General features: G+C 39.9%; 1 long non-coding RNA gene across 1 annotated transcript in view; it reads right to left on the bottom strand.

Annotated features, from left to right (window-relative positions):
- LOC121036211 (uncharacterized) overlaps positions 1-15,384 on the bottom strand; it is a 191,415-nt gene that overhangs the window by 15,637 nt on the left and 160,394 nt on the right. Inside the window, exon 2 of the long non-coding RNA XR_005793281.1 lies at positions 2,416-2,483. This is a non-coding gene — a long non-coding RNA (uncharacterized LOC121036211). The remainder of the gene's footprint in view (positions 1-2,415; positions 2,484-15,384) is intronic.

The following is a 15,384-nucleotide window of genomic DNA, read 5'->3' as shown; positions in this document are numbered from 1 at the left end:
GAACATTTTTAAATAAAGAGGAAAATGGAGACAAGCTGGACAATTTTCATGAAGAGTTAATGAGGAAGAAAAGGATCTCATTCAAAAAGAATGTTAAAGGCATTCTAAGTCCACAGAAAATACTCATTGGTTTATGGTTATGAAGTGCTGGAACCAGGAGGACATCTTTAAAACACATCTACCTTAATCTCTCTCTCTCTCTCTCTCTCTCTCTCTCTCTCTCTCTCTCTCGCCCTTTCTATCTCCCTCCTTCTCACCCTGCCTTCCTCCCTCTTTCTCCCCCATCCTCCCTCTCTCTCCCCATCCCCTCCCTTTAATAGATAGAGAAATTGAGATTCAAAACAATAATACGGTCTACCCTAATTACACAGCTGTGTGGCTAAGATAAGGGTAAAAATCTACACTTATTGATTACTAGCTCAATTTTCCTTTTACTTTACTGGGCAGGGACAAGATATATATTTTATATATATATTTATATATATTATATATATTTATATTTATTATTTGTATATAAATATATATAAATAATATATATAAAAAATATATATATATATGGCAATGTCATGACATAGTCAACTCAAACATAAACCGTGGTTAATAAAAGCTCTACTGCTGAAATTAGGTAGCTCAAGGGCCAACCTTATTGATGTGTGTCTACACTGGGGCTCTGCAGTTAAAGATTTAAGTAATTATGTCTATTTCTGTCTTGTTAACTTGTACATACAAAGGCTGAATACATATCATCTATAATAATCTACTAGATTATGGTTGAATTTCTACCCTGGCTTGAGGCTTTGGTCAGCCCTTTGATGTTAGAGAAACTATGACTCCTGATCCCTTTGCCTCCTTGGACCTCTTTCCTATTCCTCACACCAGCCCTCAACCCTAGATCACCCCTGCCCTAGAAAACAGCTAGAGAAAGTCACACACTGAGTAAACTTCATCTTCTAGCCTCTTAGCCCTTAATAGATTCAGACAGTGGCTCCTAATTAATGCTCAAAAATTCTTTTTACCCTTCATTAACACTATGGAAAATTCCACATTGTAGTTGTTGCCCAGTTTTTCTTTTGTCCTATGTCTAGTTCCATCTTCAGAGCAGAGAACCCCGTTTATTATGTCACTGTGAAGCTTGAGGCCATTTTTTTCTTTTTCTCTTCCAGAAAATATCTATGTATATATTTTGGGCACATTCCTATGTACTTTTACACACTCATCCTCTTTCCTAAATTAACTCCTACATCTGCTTCCTCCTGGTCCTATTCCCTCTCTCCATTTCCAAACCTCCCACTAGCCCACCTCTGCAGATTTTTCTCCGCCAGTAATTCCTTATATCTGGTTTGCTCAAAATTTTTCTTTGTTGGCTTCTTATCCTCAAAAATGTTCAGGTTTCCATCCTCTTGAGGAACGCATCCTTGAGCTTTCTGCTCACTTCGGTGGCTCTGGCCCTTGGCAAGTGCATTAACTCTCAATGGTTGAGGTACTGCTGTTGTTCAAATCGTTTGCTGACCTTTTTCTCCAACCTGTACCTTTCTCATAAACCACAGCTAATGTTTATTGAATTCTATTCAAGGTCGTTCCAATTTACTTTGGTCAGTTTAAGAAAAGTTGATTTCACATTTGTTACCACCTTTCCTTTTTCTTTTTCTGACTTGTTACAGCTTGATTTCATTTTTTTTGGCTCACCGACCTCCTTTTTATTCAAAACTACAGTACTCCTATAATACTTTCCTCATATACATGTGGCTCAAACTGGCATCTCCAATATAGTAGATACCATTCTTATATTTTTCTTCGGCACCACATACCAAGTATATAACCCTCCGTGCCTATGGAATTAATGGACTTGTTTCCTACTCAGATTCTTCTCCAGCAGCTGGTGGTCAGGTAACTGCCTGGCTAGGCCCTTATTTCCTTTCATCCCAATGATCACAATGGCCTTCACACGAGATTCGCAGCTAGTGGGTCCAGAACAAAGATTAAGTGTTACCTTTGTAAGTTATATCTTACATAGCTGATGCCAAAACATTTTTGATAAAATTCAACACCCACTACTGCTTAAAACTTTTAGTTTCCTGGGACCAGGTGGATAATTCTCTAACTTGATGAAGGACTTCCATTGTAAACAGTCAATATTACTTTTAATTGTGAAATTCTAAAGTATTTCTATTAAAATACAGAATAAGCAGAGAATGTTGGCCATTACCGATATTATTACCTAATGCTATGATGGAATTTAAGAGATACATATTTTGGAAAAAAGGAGCCAAATATATCTTAATCTGAAGAAGATATGATTGTTGCCTACTTAGGCAACTTAAGGGAATCAGATAAAAAAAAAGTATTAGAACTAATAAGAGAGCTCACCAAGGTTACAGGCTATAAAATAAATACCCAAAAGAACATTGCACTTACCCTGGTAGGAAGATGAATGTATTCAGAGGGGTGATGGGTTGAATTTGCTGACATTCTAAGCATTAATCCTGCAGAAAGAGTCAAGATAGCTTTCAATTAATAGAAAGGTGAGGGTGGGGGCAGCAGCCAAACTATATGCAATCAAAACCTCATACTTCAGCCTATAGTAGATGCACAATAAATATGCTTTGAATAAATGCTGTGTACTTTCACGATAATCAAGATCATTTAGAGTGACAGATTTATAGTATTATGAAACAGTTGCTTATTACCAACGGGTTCAAAAGCCAAGTCCCAATTAGAGAATATTTATTCCACATGAACTACAAAAAGCCAAAGGATATTCTGAATCAGGCTTATGTTAGTTTGACTTCAAGAGAAATTAATTTTTTTAATTATTACTTACTCATGTTACTTCAAAAAGCATTTAAGGCAGCAGAAATCTGTATTTTCATTCTAATCCAGGTGTTACCAAACCCCATTGTAAGAACATACAGGGGCCCTCGTATAATGTATGTTGTATAACATTTTTTTATATTACTAAGTGTGTTACAATCATTAATAAGTTTTCAGACACATTTGTACTGTTATTTTAGCAAAGATCTTTTTAATATTAACACAGTCTCTACAAGGGGACCTTCTAGACATGTTAAATTAGGATTCAGGAGAACCTTTACAATGTTTAGATCTCATCTGCCAATCTATTTCCTCCTTCTGCCTCTCTGTTGCATAGGGCTCAAGAAAGCATATATAACTTGCTCTCATATGGCATAAGGGCTTCTTCTGTTGCACAAGCCTAATATTTTAAAAACAAGTCAAATGGAAATGAAAGAAGACCACCATATTTATCACACTGTTAAGTTCACCCAAGAAGTTTGTTATATGACCACATTAAAAACATAAACAATTTTCAGCATACATTTCAGTCTTTGCCACAGATAATCATAAACATAACTGCCATCCAAGAAGTCCTCGACTTTGATGGGCCAAAGGAAGGTGCTGTGACGAGCTATAGTGAGGGAGTTTGGGGAATGGAAAATAGAGAATAATCCAACTGGCTAAAGGGGCTAGCTAGGACTTCTCAGTGTTGTGTCAATAATTATGCATAAGGGGTCTATGAATGCGCAATAGAGATAAATGAGATGAAAAGATTTTAAAAGTCAGGTAAAAATGTGAGCACCAGTTCAAAGCAACACTAACTAATGTGATGTCGCCATAGCATTAAGAAAGGACAAATGGACTCTTCTGCCGAAGAACTGGGTTAAAATCCCAAACCTGCCACTTGCTGGCTCTGTCAGTTGAGTGAATTATTTACCCCGAAAACCTCATTTTCCTCATTTATACACTGACAGTAATCTCTACCTCCTGAGCTGTTTTGAGGGTTAAACGAGAGAGATTGTATGGAAAGGCTTAATAAATTTTACTAATCAACACTATGAAAATAATATCAATTGTTAAGAAAGAAAAAAAGTCCAAAATGGAGCCACTTGGCCCCCAAAACAGCAAGCCAAGACTTAGTTACAGTTTCAACCTATTCCAAGAATGTGACATTTTAACAGTAAATCTGAAATTTCCTTATCAGCATGAGTGATGTTATCAGTATAATTAAAAACCCTGCCTACTCCCTTCCCCAAAAAGATGACGTCCTGGCCTGAAATAATCCTTCCTTTTCTTTTGTTAATAACCTCTTGCCCCATCCTCCTTCCTATAAAAACCTTCCATTTTGTACAATTCTTCAGAGCTCCCCTCTGCTTGCTAGCTGGGATGCTGCCCAATTCATGAATTGCTTAATAAACCCAATTCGATGTTTAAATTTACTCAGTTGAAATTTTATTCTTTAACACTATAAAATGTCCGTGTTTCTTTTTCTTTCTTTCCTTCTTTTTTTTTTTTTTTTAGTTGATTTATTTATTTTGAGAGAGAGAGACTGCGCACAAGCATGAGTGGGGGAGAGGCAGAGGGGGAGAGAATCTCAAGCAGACTCTGTGCCACCCGCGCAGAGCCGGACGCGGGTCTCAAACTCACGAACCATGAGATCCTGATCTGAGCTGCAACCAAGCATTGGTACTTAACTGACTGAGCCACCCACGCACCCCGAGCTGTAAGTTTTATGAAGGTGAAAACCATATCTGTGTTTTTAGCTCGGGTCTACCCCGGTGCCCAGGACTCTATAGGTATTTGTGGACTTAAAAAAAAAATGAATAACTGAATGAACTGCAACCAATAACTGTAAATAGGAGCTCAAGAAGAGGCGAGTTTTCAGAAAGAAAGCTTAGAAGGAAATTGGGTTATGCAGTTGGCCTTGTTGCCTTGTGTTTTTTTACAAGGATAATAAAAATTCAAAGAATGCAGAGACAAGACATTAACATCTGTATAGCAGAAAGCAAATGCACTGCCATTCAGCTGATGAATGTTTAGAAAGAAGGGTAAACAAGATCCTGTGGATCAGAGCCTGGTGTACTTCCACTCAGAGAAACTCCACTTCATCTGTGTTTCTCAGTAATTCATTGCCCTCAGGGATAGTCATGTAAATCAATGCACATTTACCAGGAAGGTACAAAAGTGGACTGATAAACTACACACCCAGTGAAGATCTAATCACACATCTTTCAAGATTTATGAGATTCCTCCATAGGTGAGGGTTTGTCCACAAGAATCAGCAGGACAAAACAAATGTGGCTACTGGCATTTTTTTCAGGTCATAAATGCGCCTCCCTTCCCCCCTTTGTCTCTTAGGAGTCACTCAGAGCCCCTGCCGTGGAGACCACTTTGAAATGCACTCTGTAGGAAAGTGAAAGGAAATGGAAAGAAAAAGTGAGGTTTCAAGATACTTAGTATCTAATGAAGATAAAAGTGAATGAGAAATGAAAATTCCTTCCAAAAACTGAAGACACGTGGTATAGACGTTAAGAGCACAAACTTCAGAATCAGATTTATCAGGGCTGGATTCCTGGCTCCACCGCTTGCTGACCAAGTGACCACATTAAAGTAATTCAAAATGTCTATGCGTCGGCTCCATGGGGGTGACGACATCTCACGGATGACCTGTGTGTTCCAGGCAACAATACGTGTCATGCACTTGGTGCAAGCATTCAGTACTGACGGGTATTATGTTTACGTTGAGGGAAATGATCTCAGTCTCAGAAATGTAAGCACTCGTCCCCCCCCCCTTCAAAATCAATTAATGATAATTTTGCCTTTCTTTCATTTCTCAAATGCCTGATCATTGACAGTTGAATTGTTGCTAATTGAGAAAATGGATGAACTGGAGAAAAAAGAGATGGGGGGTGGGGGGCATTGCTGGATTAGGAAGAGCTCTGCTTTTCATTTCCTGATTAAGCCTTGACTGAAAGGAACTGAACGGCTACGGGTCCAGGAATGTTCACTGTGGGTCTGGAGTCCAACAACCAGGGTTTGAGCGTCACCCCTGCCACTCACTAGCTTTGTTACCCTGCCAAGCTCTTTACCTGTGGACCTCGGTGTCTGCCTCTGCAAAAGGAGAATGGCATTAGTACCTAAGACATAGAGTTGTTGGTGTTTAAATGAAATCTGTGTGTGAAAAGGTTAACCTAACGCCTAGCCATCTAAGCAGTCAAGAGAATTCAGAAGCTAATAATAGCAGTTAAGTAGGTCGCCTTGCAATTTGAATCTGCAAGTCTAATACTACTACAGAATTCCTTATAAGGAGTTAATACAGTGAATTCAAACTGAAACGATGTATTATTATTGGCACTACATGTTTTATATCTAGGGTAAAAATTGATACTAATTTCGGCGAAGGTTTTTACAAACCCAGGAGAGACAAGACGCTTCTACTTGATGTCTGATTCCCCCGAACTTCTCCATTATATTGCTCAAACCTTCCTGGCTCTTGGTGAATTTTTTTCCTCCTGATCTTTTATGATGAGACATTTGTCAAATATTTTATACTTTAGTAAATGCCATCATATTAAATATGTTTTACCTCCAAATAACTTCAAATTCCAACTGAAACTAAATATGAAGCTCCTGGGAAGTCTGGAATGTCTAGTGAAGTTACATCAAGCACCACGGACACGTTGGCAGCACAAGCCTTAAGCTGCAACTCAAAGGAAGCCCACCGAGCGTCTTCTAATACCAGGCACTGTGCTAGGCTCTTTACATATTTAATTGAATCTCATAACAACCCTGAAAGGTGAATGCTCTTATGCTTACACTTGAAAAGCAGACCTTGAGACATGAGACAGTTTGCTTAAGATCAGAGAATTAAGAAATGGCAGAGTCAGGGCTAGACTCTTAAGTCTGTCTGACTTCAAAGCCTTTCCTCTTTCTTAAGCCTTACTGCCTCTCCCCAGGAAACTGGGCACCCACTCAAGCCTGTCGGTGGGGGCCACAGCAACCTGCTAGTGACATCAGGGCCCAGGCACCATTGCAGGCAGCACCATGGAATCTAAGGCATACCAGAGGGTGGTGCTGAGGCAGCTGAGAAGCTTCCTGTCCCAGACAGGACTGGCTATGGCACCAGCAGGTCTGCAGGGGAGGCCCACCGAAAGTTCCAGGAAGCTGGAAAGACAAGGCAGAAGGGCAGGTGGAGCCTGACACAGAGAGCTTTACAATGAACCTATTTGGTCCAGAGACTTTCAAGTTGTTACTGCTCACAGTGGTGTTTTGTTTTCCTGTTAACAGTGGCACTCTTTTTTCAGATGAACTCTTATGTGCTACCCCTTTATAAATGACTATATACATAAAAGCTCAGATGCTCTGATGTGGGATCAAGGTACAAAGAACCTTTTGATTCTTTAGATTCTTTGCTGGGTTCTGGTAGGTGGTTCAAGAGACACCTCTGTGGATTCATAAGACTCAGGAGTAGTTTGAAAATTACTACAGTACTTACTAAGTAAAAAAAAAAGAGGTAACTGAAAATTGAAGAACCATTTCACATAATGACATTTTTCTGGAGTGGTTCTGAAAGTGTGCACAAGGATCAAATAATAAATGATGTGTGCAAATGCAGATTCCTGCTCCCTAGTCCAAACCTGCTACTTGGGGGAATTCTTGGCCAAAGACTCTGGTTCTTGCCATACCCCAAGTAATTCAGTTTCTCTTTATAAAGCTGTGGCTTGAAAGCTTTAGAACTCAAACAGTTACATCCCTCAGAAAGTTTTTTTATGTTGTGTTTTGTTTTTTGGTTTTTGTTGTTGTTTTTTTTTTTTCAATAAAGCCCACAACTTAGTAACAACCTGTCTTTGCTGAGGCCACCAGCTTCCTGCACTTGATCCAGATGATTGACAATGATGTCATCCAATGACAACTTTTCCCTGCTTATGTGAGGGACAGGCTTACTCCAAGATCCAATAAAAATGTGTAAAAGTACAAGCATGCAAAAACTGTCATAATAGAAAGGAAAACGCCTTTGAAAACTCCAACGTATATTTTTTTTCTTCCCTTAATGACAGCTTTCATGCAAATAAAAAAAATCTCAAGCTTTGCATTTCCAGTCTCTCCTGGAAAGAGTTTCTTATACTCTCTGGTGATAGAATTTAGGAATCTGCATTTGGTTCATCCCCTAAGTAATTCTTAGGCACACTGAAACTTAAGAATTAGCGGTCTAAGATAAAAACCATTTTTTAATTGCCTGTGCATCCCAGGCAGGGGAAGGAAGACATTATCTCCACCCTTCGGGCCTCACCCATACCCACATCAATAGGCCTGGCCTGTACCCTTACCCGCCTCTGCCTCCTACTTCTGTGCCCCAAGGCCATTTTGAATGTGGATAATGGACTTAAATGTGGCCACTTTGGTGAAGCTGTTCCTCATTAGTTGGAGCTTGGCTGTGCCACATCCCACATCGTCCTCAAGGACGGATCACCGGTTGGTCTTCTACATTTCTCTTCACCTGGCATTAGGGCTCACTCAACAGCAGCTTCCTGTGTGTGACCTGCAGCTTCCGTGGTGAAGAAGCACGAGGACCTGATCCAGGCCCCCTCACTGCTCACGCCCGTGTCCCCCACCACAGACCATCTGAACCATTCTGACCCCTGCATCCTTCAGAAGACTGCTTGTGGGCTCTGCCTTGCCCAGGGGCTAAACGGGAGGGTGGGTCCCCCAGATTCTCCGTGGATTTTCAACAATCCTGATCAGAAAGGGTTTCGGTTCCTCCCCATATTTGTAATGTCGTGGTGCTGTCATCCAGTCTTCACACTGCTCTGCCTCCTTCGGGAAATGTTCTATTTAGGATTCAGTTAGGTGGAGAAGCATGTCTCCCTCCTGCTACATGTGTCCTTTCACGGTGTGATGGAGTAAAGGTGTCTGGGCAGCACTGGGTATTTTCACAGCCATCTTGTGAAACTCCAACACGGCCAGCAGGATCTCCTCCAGAGAGCTTTCCATCACTGTGGTGTTGAAATGATCACACTCAGCCACTCTCTGGGTTACACATGCAATTTAACTTCCTTCACAGAGGCAAGGAAAGTTAGGGTTTCTCTTCTTCATGGTGTTGTTGTTGTTGCTGATACAGGAGAGAATTGGAACCACCCTATGTGACTCTTACATCTCTACACCTTTTTCCACACTCACCCCCCACACCGTCTCTTAGTATTGCATCACAGCTGTGGGAAACTCCCCCTGTGGACAGACATGGTGATTCATTCCACTCATATCCGTCATTTTCAAAGAAGTTTCAAAAAGTTCGAGTTTCCATCTTTCGGCTAACAGGGAACTGCCCAACTGTACTCTGAAAAGAGTCTAAATTGGTTTGTTTCTGAAACAGACTGAAGCCATTTCCTGTAGATAACCATGACTTTGAACTTCATAAAAGTCAACAAACCCCTATGGATGACACATCTATAAATGCAAAAATTCCTGCAAAAGGTGGGAGGCTGTACAAGGTGGTCTTCTCAAGTACTTTCTAGCACCAAGACCAATGCATCCGTGAACTTCTCTCCTTTTGTCTCATCTCACCCCCTTTCCAGCAAGGCCTTCACAAAGATTTCCCTATTCCCTATTCTCAGAGCAGCATGGGGATTGTAGCCTCTACCTCAGGTTTAGTGTGAGGTAGTGCTCACTCGGGTTAAAAGAGTAGACACAAGGGGTCCCGTGGGTAGAATGTGTACTCTTTCTCAATGAAAGGGATTTCTTTATCTCACTGCGTATGTGTTCTGCTTCCTGTCCTCCCCATCTTTTATCAAATGGATGTTCTCAGTTCATCTCCTTAAATGTGATTTTATACCCTTTTCGTTCTTTTAGTTGTTTATTCATCCTTTCTTTAAACAAGTGTTCACAGAATACCTTCATATGTGTGGCACAGTGCTAGGTGTTGCAGATTCAAAGATGAGTTAGTTTCTTTTTTTTTTTTAATGTTTATTTATTTTTGAGAGAGAGAGAGAGAGAGAGAGAGAATCTGAAGCAGGCTCCAGGCTCTGAGCTGTCAGCACACAGCCCAATGTGGGGCTCGAACTCACGGACCATGAGATCATGACCTGAGCCGAAGTCAGATGCTTAACCAACTGAGCCACCCAGGCGCCCCAAGATGAGTTAGTTTCATGTAGCTAATGGCATAGATAGGTAGGTAAGCCTTCATCAAGAAACATACAACACATAACCGCAGATTAGAGCAAGAGCCCTAAAAGAAAGGGTCACCATTCCAGATGAGTCTGTAACCACAGCACATGACTGCACCGGCTCTGAGTGATATTAAGCAATATGAGAAAAGTTGAACTCTAAGAGATTCACTGGAACAATTGGACAAGCCAGACAAAACTCCTCATCAAAAGCTTGTCTGAAGACCCTTGTAATCTGCCACATTGTGAAGCACTCTCCAAACAGAATAGTTAATTAGTGCTTGGTGGAGACAGGTGAACTCATGTGCTAGGAAGAAGCCAGCATCTTCTTCCCAGCCTCTTAATTGATTGTATTGTCACTGTATCAAGTCTTGCCTGACAGCTGTCAAGATTCAGTGAACTACAGGAACAAAGTAATGTGACAGCTCTGAAGACTACAGAAGAAAGTCCTAAGATAGAATGATCTCATACAAATGCAATTCCTGCATCACTCCCGTTTCAGGTAGTCTGGGCAGATCCCAAACTTCTTCAAGCAGTGGTAGCTCAGGTATAGGGCAGATTGCCAAGAGAGACTTTGCCAAACTAAATTCCCCATTGGCACCTTAGTAGAGATGCTAAAGGGAAGGAAGCATGTTAGAGGGAAATGCTATAAATGACAAGGACAGAAGTAGATGAGAAGAGGAAGGACTGTATACAATAAGGTGGTGCTGTCTCTTCCTTCCCACTGATGCATTTGTCCAGGTAGATCTGTGTACTTATCATGTGGCTATCAGAAGCACTGAAATCCGATTTGATTCACTATTTCAAAATGGTAATTAATTGGCTCATGTATTAGAAAAGTTCAAGAGTAGGTCTAGTTCCAGTCAAAGGCTGAAATGATGAAAGCTAGACTTAGTGCCTAATTTTCTTCTCTCCTTCCTTATCTCTACCTTCCTCTGGAGTGACCTCACTCACAGATAGGCCTCATCCACAGAGTAGCACCCGACAGTTGCAGACTGAGATCTTCTAAGATGAAAGAGAGTTTCTCCCCCTCGATAATACCAGAAAATCCTGGGGAAGGGTTCTCATTGACCCAGTCGGTTACCTTCCCTTCCCTAAACAAATCCAGATGAACAAGGTTTTAACCAGTTTTGCTTAGGTTTCATGGCCTTTGCTGGAGCCTGTGATTATTGCTAGACTCACTATGCACCATGGCTGAGAGTGATGTGGGGAGATTCTGGAAAAGGAAACCAGAGAGCTATTAATAGAATAGGGAATGGAGCTACTTACTCTGCTATGTGCTAATGTTAGTGCTTACAACAGAATGGAGGGTTTTCCTGGTAAGAACCAGAGGGTTTTCCAAGTGGGTAAAGACAGAATCGACTGCTCAACTGCTCACCTGGAAAAATAAAGTCCTCTGTCAAAATTTGTGACTTAGGATAAGATAGTCAAAATCACATCAGATAAGGTCCCGGAAGAAATACTGGAGAAGACAAATAGCATTATTCTTAAATGGAGGACAAATGTGATGAACTCACAGATTTTTCCAATTCTCATTTCATGATGACTTACACTCAGAAGACACTCAATAAATATTTTTATTTGATTTCTGTGATTTGATACTCAGAGTGAAAATTAATCTCCATGCAGTTATAAGAGAACTAATTAAGGCAACCGAGTTATTGCTAAGATGCCTAATCAATAAAACCTGCAGGTGTCCTTTCAATTAGATTAGGAAATTAATGAATATGCATTTTTCCCTCAATTTTCTGTGCCAACTTAAAATTTCTCCCAAGCTTTAAATGATTTCATTTTGTTTTCATAGAAAGGAAAAGATTACAGACACTTTAAGGTGTTATCGGGACTAATCTCATGTTTCTAAATAGGCTCATATCTAACACCATCCCAGAAACATGCTTATGACAAGGACTGAATGACATGACCAAATACTCCACTGTTAAGTTCTCGCCCCCATCCAAAAAAAATTACCTAAGCATATACCCAAAATTAGCTGGTTCAGCCACACTGGATTCTATCATATTTCCTAGCATCCATAGGCACAAATAAATGTTTACTGAATTAAGAGATGAAATGATAATGGCTGAAAATGCCAAACTGACCATGCCAAAGCCCAGGACCAGTCAGTTTTTAAACATGGGCCCCGTAGCCGCATCATGGTTGAAGAGTAAAAAAACCAAGGTCTTTGGGGCTAAGGAGTTTTGGATTAAAATCTCTAACCTCACTTTGGGTTAATCACTTTGTCTTCTGAGCTTCAAATTCTTCATATGTAAAATATAACAACACCAACAATAGCTTTAGAGCTTTTACAAGGATTTGATGAGATGTTATATACAAAGTGGCTGGGACAAAATACAACCTTAAAGATGGTTGCTATATTTCTATTTTTCAAGGTCTTCATAAAGTTCCATATTTATACATGTTTTCAATGTCTCCAAAATCACCCCTGAATCAAGATATTACATCTATAACCCACTAGGTCACAAATGTTTTGAGTATCTCTCTGTATGTAGAAAAAACCCAAAACTTGATTAAATGAAATTTCATTGTCAGAATTATATTAGCCATTGATGACCTCTAACCATTTTTTAAAAGAAGATACTATTTTTGTGTATGTATATGAACATGCACACACTTATAACAAATATATATGTGTGTATATAAAACCATACTGCTTTACTAGTATTGAATGCAAATTTATTTCACTCACTCTTATCTGTGTATAATGGGAAGGGAAAAAATAAACTGAAATACACACACAACTGAGACTTTATGAATCAGGATTAGGCTCTATATTTAAAGATGGAGCCAGTTTTTTTGTTACATGGAGCCAAATTGTGCAAAAATGTTGTTAGAGTGTGTTTGTTTTTTAACGTCGTTTTATCAAGTCATTGCTAAGTAGAGAAAGCCATACTAGACTGATATAACCTAAATATATCAGGAGAAGCTTAACTCACTGTTCAAGATAAATTACTTTATAAGGTGTTTTTTTCCTATCTATATCTACAGCGACATCCTGGAAGTTACATACTTGTCCAAAGATTTTATTGACCGATATATCAAATCAGAATGTAAACAAATTCTTGAATTTATTTAAAATTGTGTAGGGACATCTGAACATGAGTATTGTTTGTGGTATTTATTTAAGAAATGGAATTGGATTATCATTATGTGATGTCAATGGATTGTAATATAATTTAGGCCAATAAAATGTAATTTCACGGCCCCAGATATTATTGTTGAATACTCAACAAGAAAAGCTTTCATTTCACTAAAGTTTTATGCTTTGATTTTTTTCTTTGTTTGTTTTCTAGGTGCTAATTTTAATTTTTATTTAGGAAGGAGCAGTGTAAATCTTACCTGTATTCAGAAGTGTGTCTCATATATACAGACAAGGCAAAAAGATAAGCTGTTTAAATACTGTTTAATATTAATGGAGGGAGTGTATTAAAGATATAATAGTAGGGGCGCCTGGGTGGCTCAGTTGGTTAAGTGTCCGACTTCAGCTCAGGTCCTGATCTCACAGTCTGTGAATTCGAGCCCCGCGTCGGGCTCTGTGCTGACAGCTCGGAGCCTGGAGCCTGCTTCAGATTCTGTGTCTCCCTTTCTATCTGCCCCTCCCCTGCTCATGCTCAGTCTCTTTCTATCTCAAAAATAAATAAAACATTTAAAAAAATTTTTTTTAAAAGATACAATACTATATGCATTTTGTGTATCATTAAGTCTTGAAAATTTAATCTTGTTTTTGTTTTTGTTTTTTTAAAAGAAATACACATACACAAAAGTTATTCACATTTGCTCTGGAAAGGGGAAAAATAACTTTATCAGCCCCAAACTATCATTTGCACTTAAAATTCAGTACAGACAAATGAAAGAAGCAGTGAATTTGATCTTGGTCACCCCACCTAAGAATTTAATATGGAACATATAGATTCATTAAGGAAAATCTGTGATTTCAAAGCTTCTGGTTGTTCTCCGTGGTCCCAAAGGGAAGTTATTCTGTTAAGGAGAGCAACGTTCATAGAAATTTTCATTATTAAAGGTAAGACACAGTACTTAGCCTAGAGAGGACTCAGAGAAAAGAGAGGATGATGGAAAAGGGGGCTAAGTACACAGAAAGTAGGATCTGGCCAAATGGGTGTAACCATGTGCATGGAGAGAGATAGCCAGTCAAAGCCTCCTGCAGTCGACACTGTAATGCCCCTTCAGATCCCCTTTTAGAAAACACTTATTCTAGCTGGTAGGAGGACTACTGACAGAAAGCACTCAGCTGTCAGTTGTCTTTGAAAACAGGCTAGACTAAAGAGCATTACCTCACCCAGTGGTATCCTTCTGAAGCAACTCAGCTCCAATGAAACAGTGGTATAAAGGACTGTCCATTTTTCCCCAATTTGAGGTAACTTAGAAGGGCCATTCCAGGTTCAGAGTTCTCCACGGAGTCTTCTGAAGCCTTCACGGAGATGCATCACAGCTGAACCTGTCTGCCTAATACCGCTTCTCTACCTCTCCTTCCACAGCCCTTCCAAGAGGACTCCCATCCTGCACACCGGATTTTGTCTAAGATTCTGCTTTCTAAAGAACTCCTCCTGCAACATACCTCTGTGGTGGGGCTGGAAGAAGGATTTAAAGAATGTTGAAATGAACAGTTGATCTTACATGATTTCTTTACTGTAATTTCAATCCATTATTTCTAATTCTTGAGTAAAAGCACGATACACAGGACCTTCGTGATTGTCTCATGCCTTGAAGAATAAAGGACGGAGGTGTCTCTCCCTACTTGGGCCACAAAAATGTAACAATTAATACACCAGTGGTAATCTGGGACTTTGGTTGGGAGGCTGAGTTCAGAGAAAAAGCTGACAGACCATCGACCACGGTAGAAGATAAGTACCATCCCACATTGCCCTTCTGGGGGAAATCATGACTTTCCAAGGTTAGGCGGGTTGGAGGGCTGAATCTGTCTATGTGGACATTACAGAAAATGGTGGTTCCAGGGGAGTGAAGAGACGCTATCCTTTGTAAATGAAGGTGATTAGTGATCCTTAGTAGACAGGTCTACACCAAGTTGATTTTCCAGCCTTTTTTTTTTTTTTTTTTTTTAATAAATTCGTATGGTCATTCCCACCTTGCTCAGGAACACAGCCTGGGGGCATTGTATGAGAGTCTTCCAGGGTAACCACACCCACAGCTGGGGTTCCATTAACATAAACTGCTAACCACATTGAGTAATACGATTCTGCAGATTTCTAGACCACTGAAAAATAATTTCCTAAAATGCAGATTTAGTGCAATAAAGTCTTCCTGTGTTGTTTCTCCTGCTCTTCTCCCTGCATCTCACAAAAGTGCTTGCGGACTCAAGACATTTGGAAAATTAGTTCCAGAGAAGCCGCAAGGCCTCAGGTATGTTTTCATCAGCCTCCTCTCCTTTTGACAG

The sequence above is a fragment of the Herpailurus yagouaroundi genome, unplaced genomic scaffold (genome assembly GCF_014898765.1).
Source record: "Herpailurus yagouaroundi ecotype Mexico unplaced genomic scaffold, PumYag 162, whole genome shotgun sequence".
NCBI lineage: Eukaryota > Metazoa > Chordata > Mammalia > Carnivora > Felidae > Herpailurus > Herpailurus yagouaroundi.
Note: the sequence above shows the minus strand (reverse complement) of the source record. Positions and strands in the feature narration are given on the sequence as shown.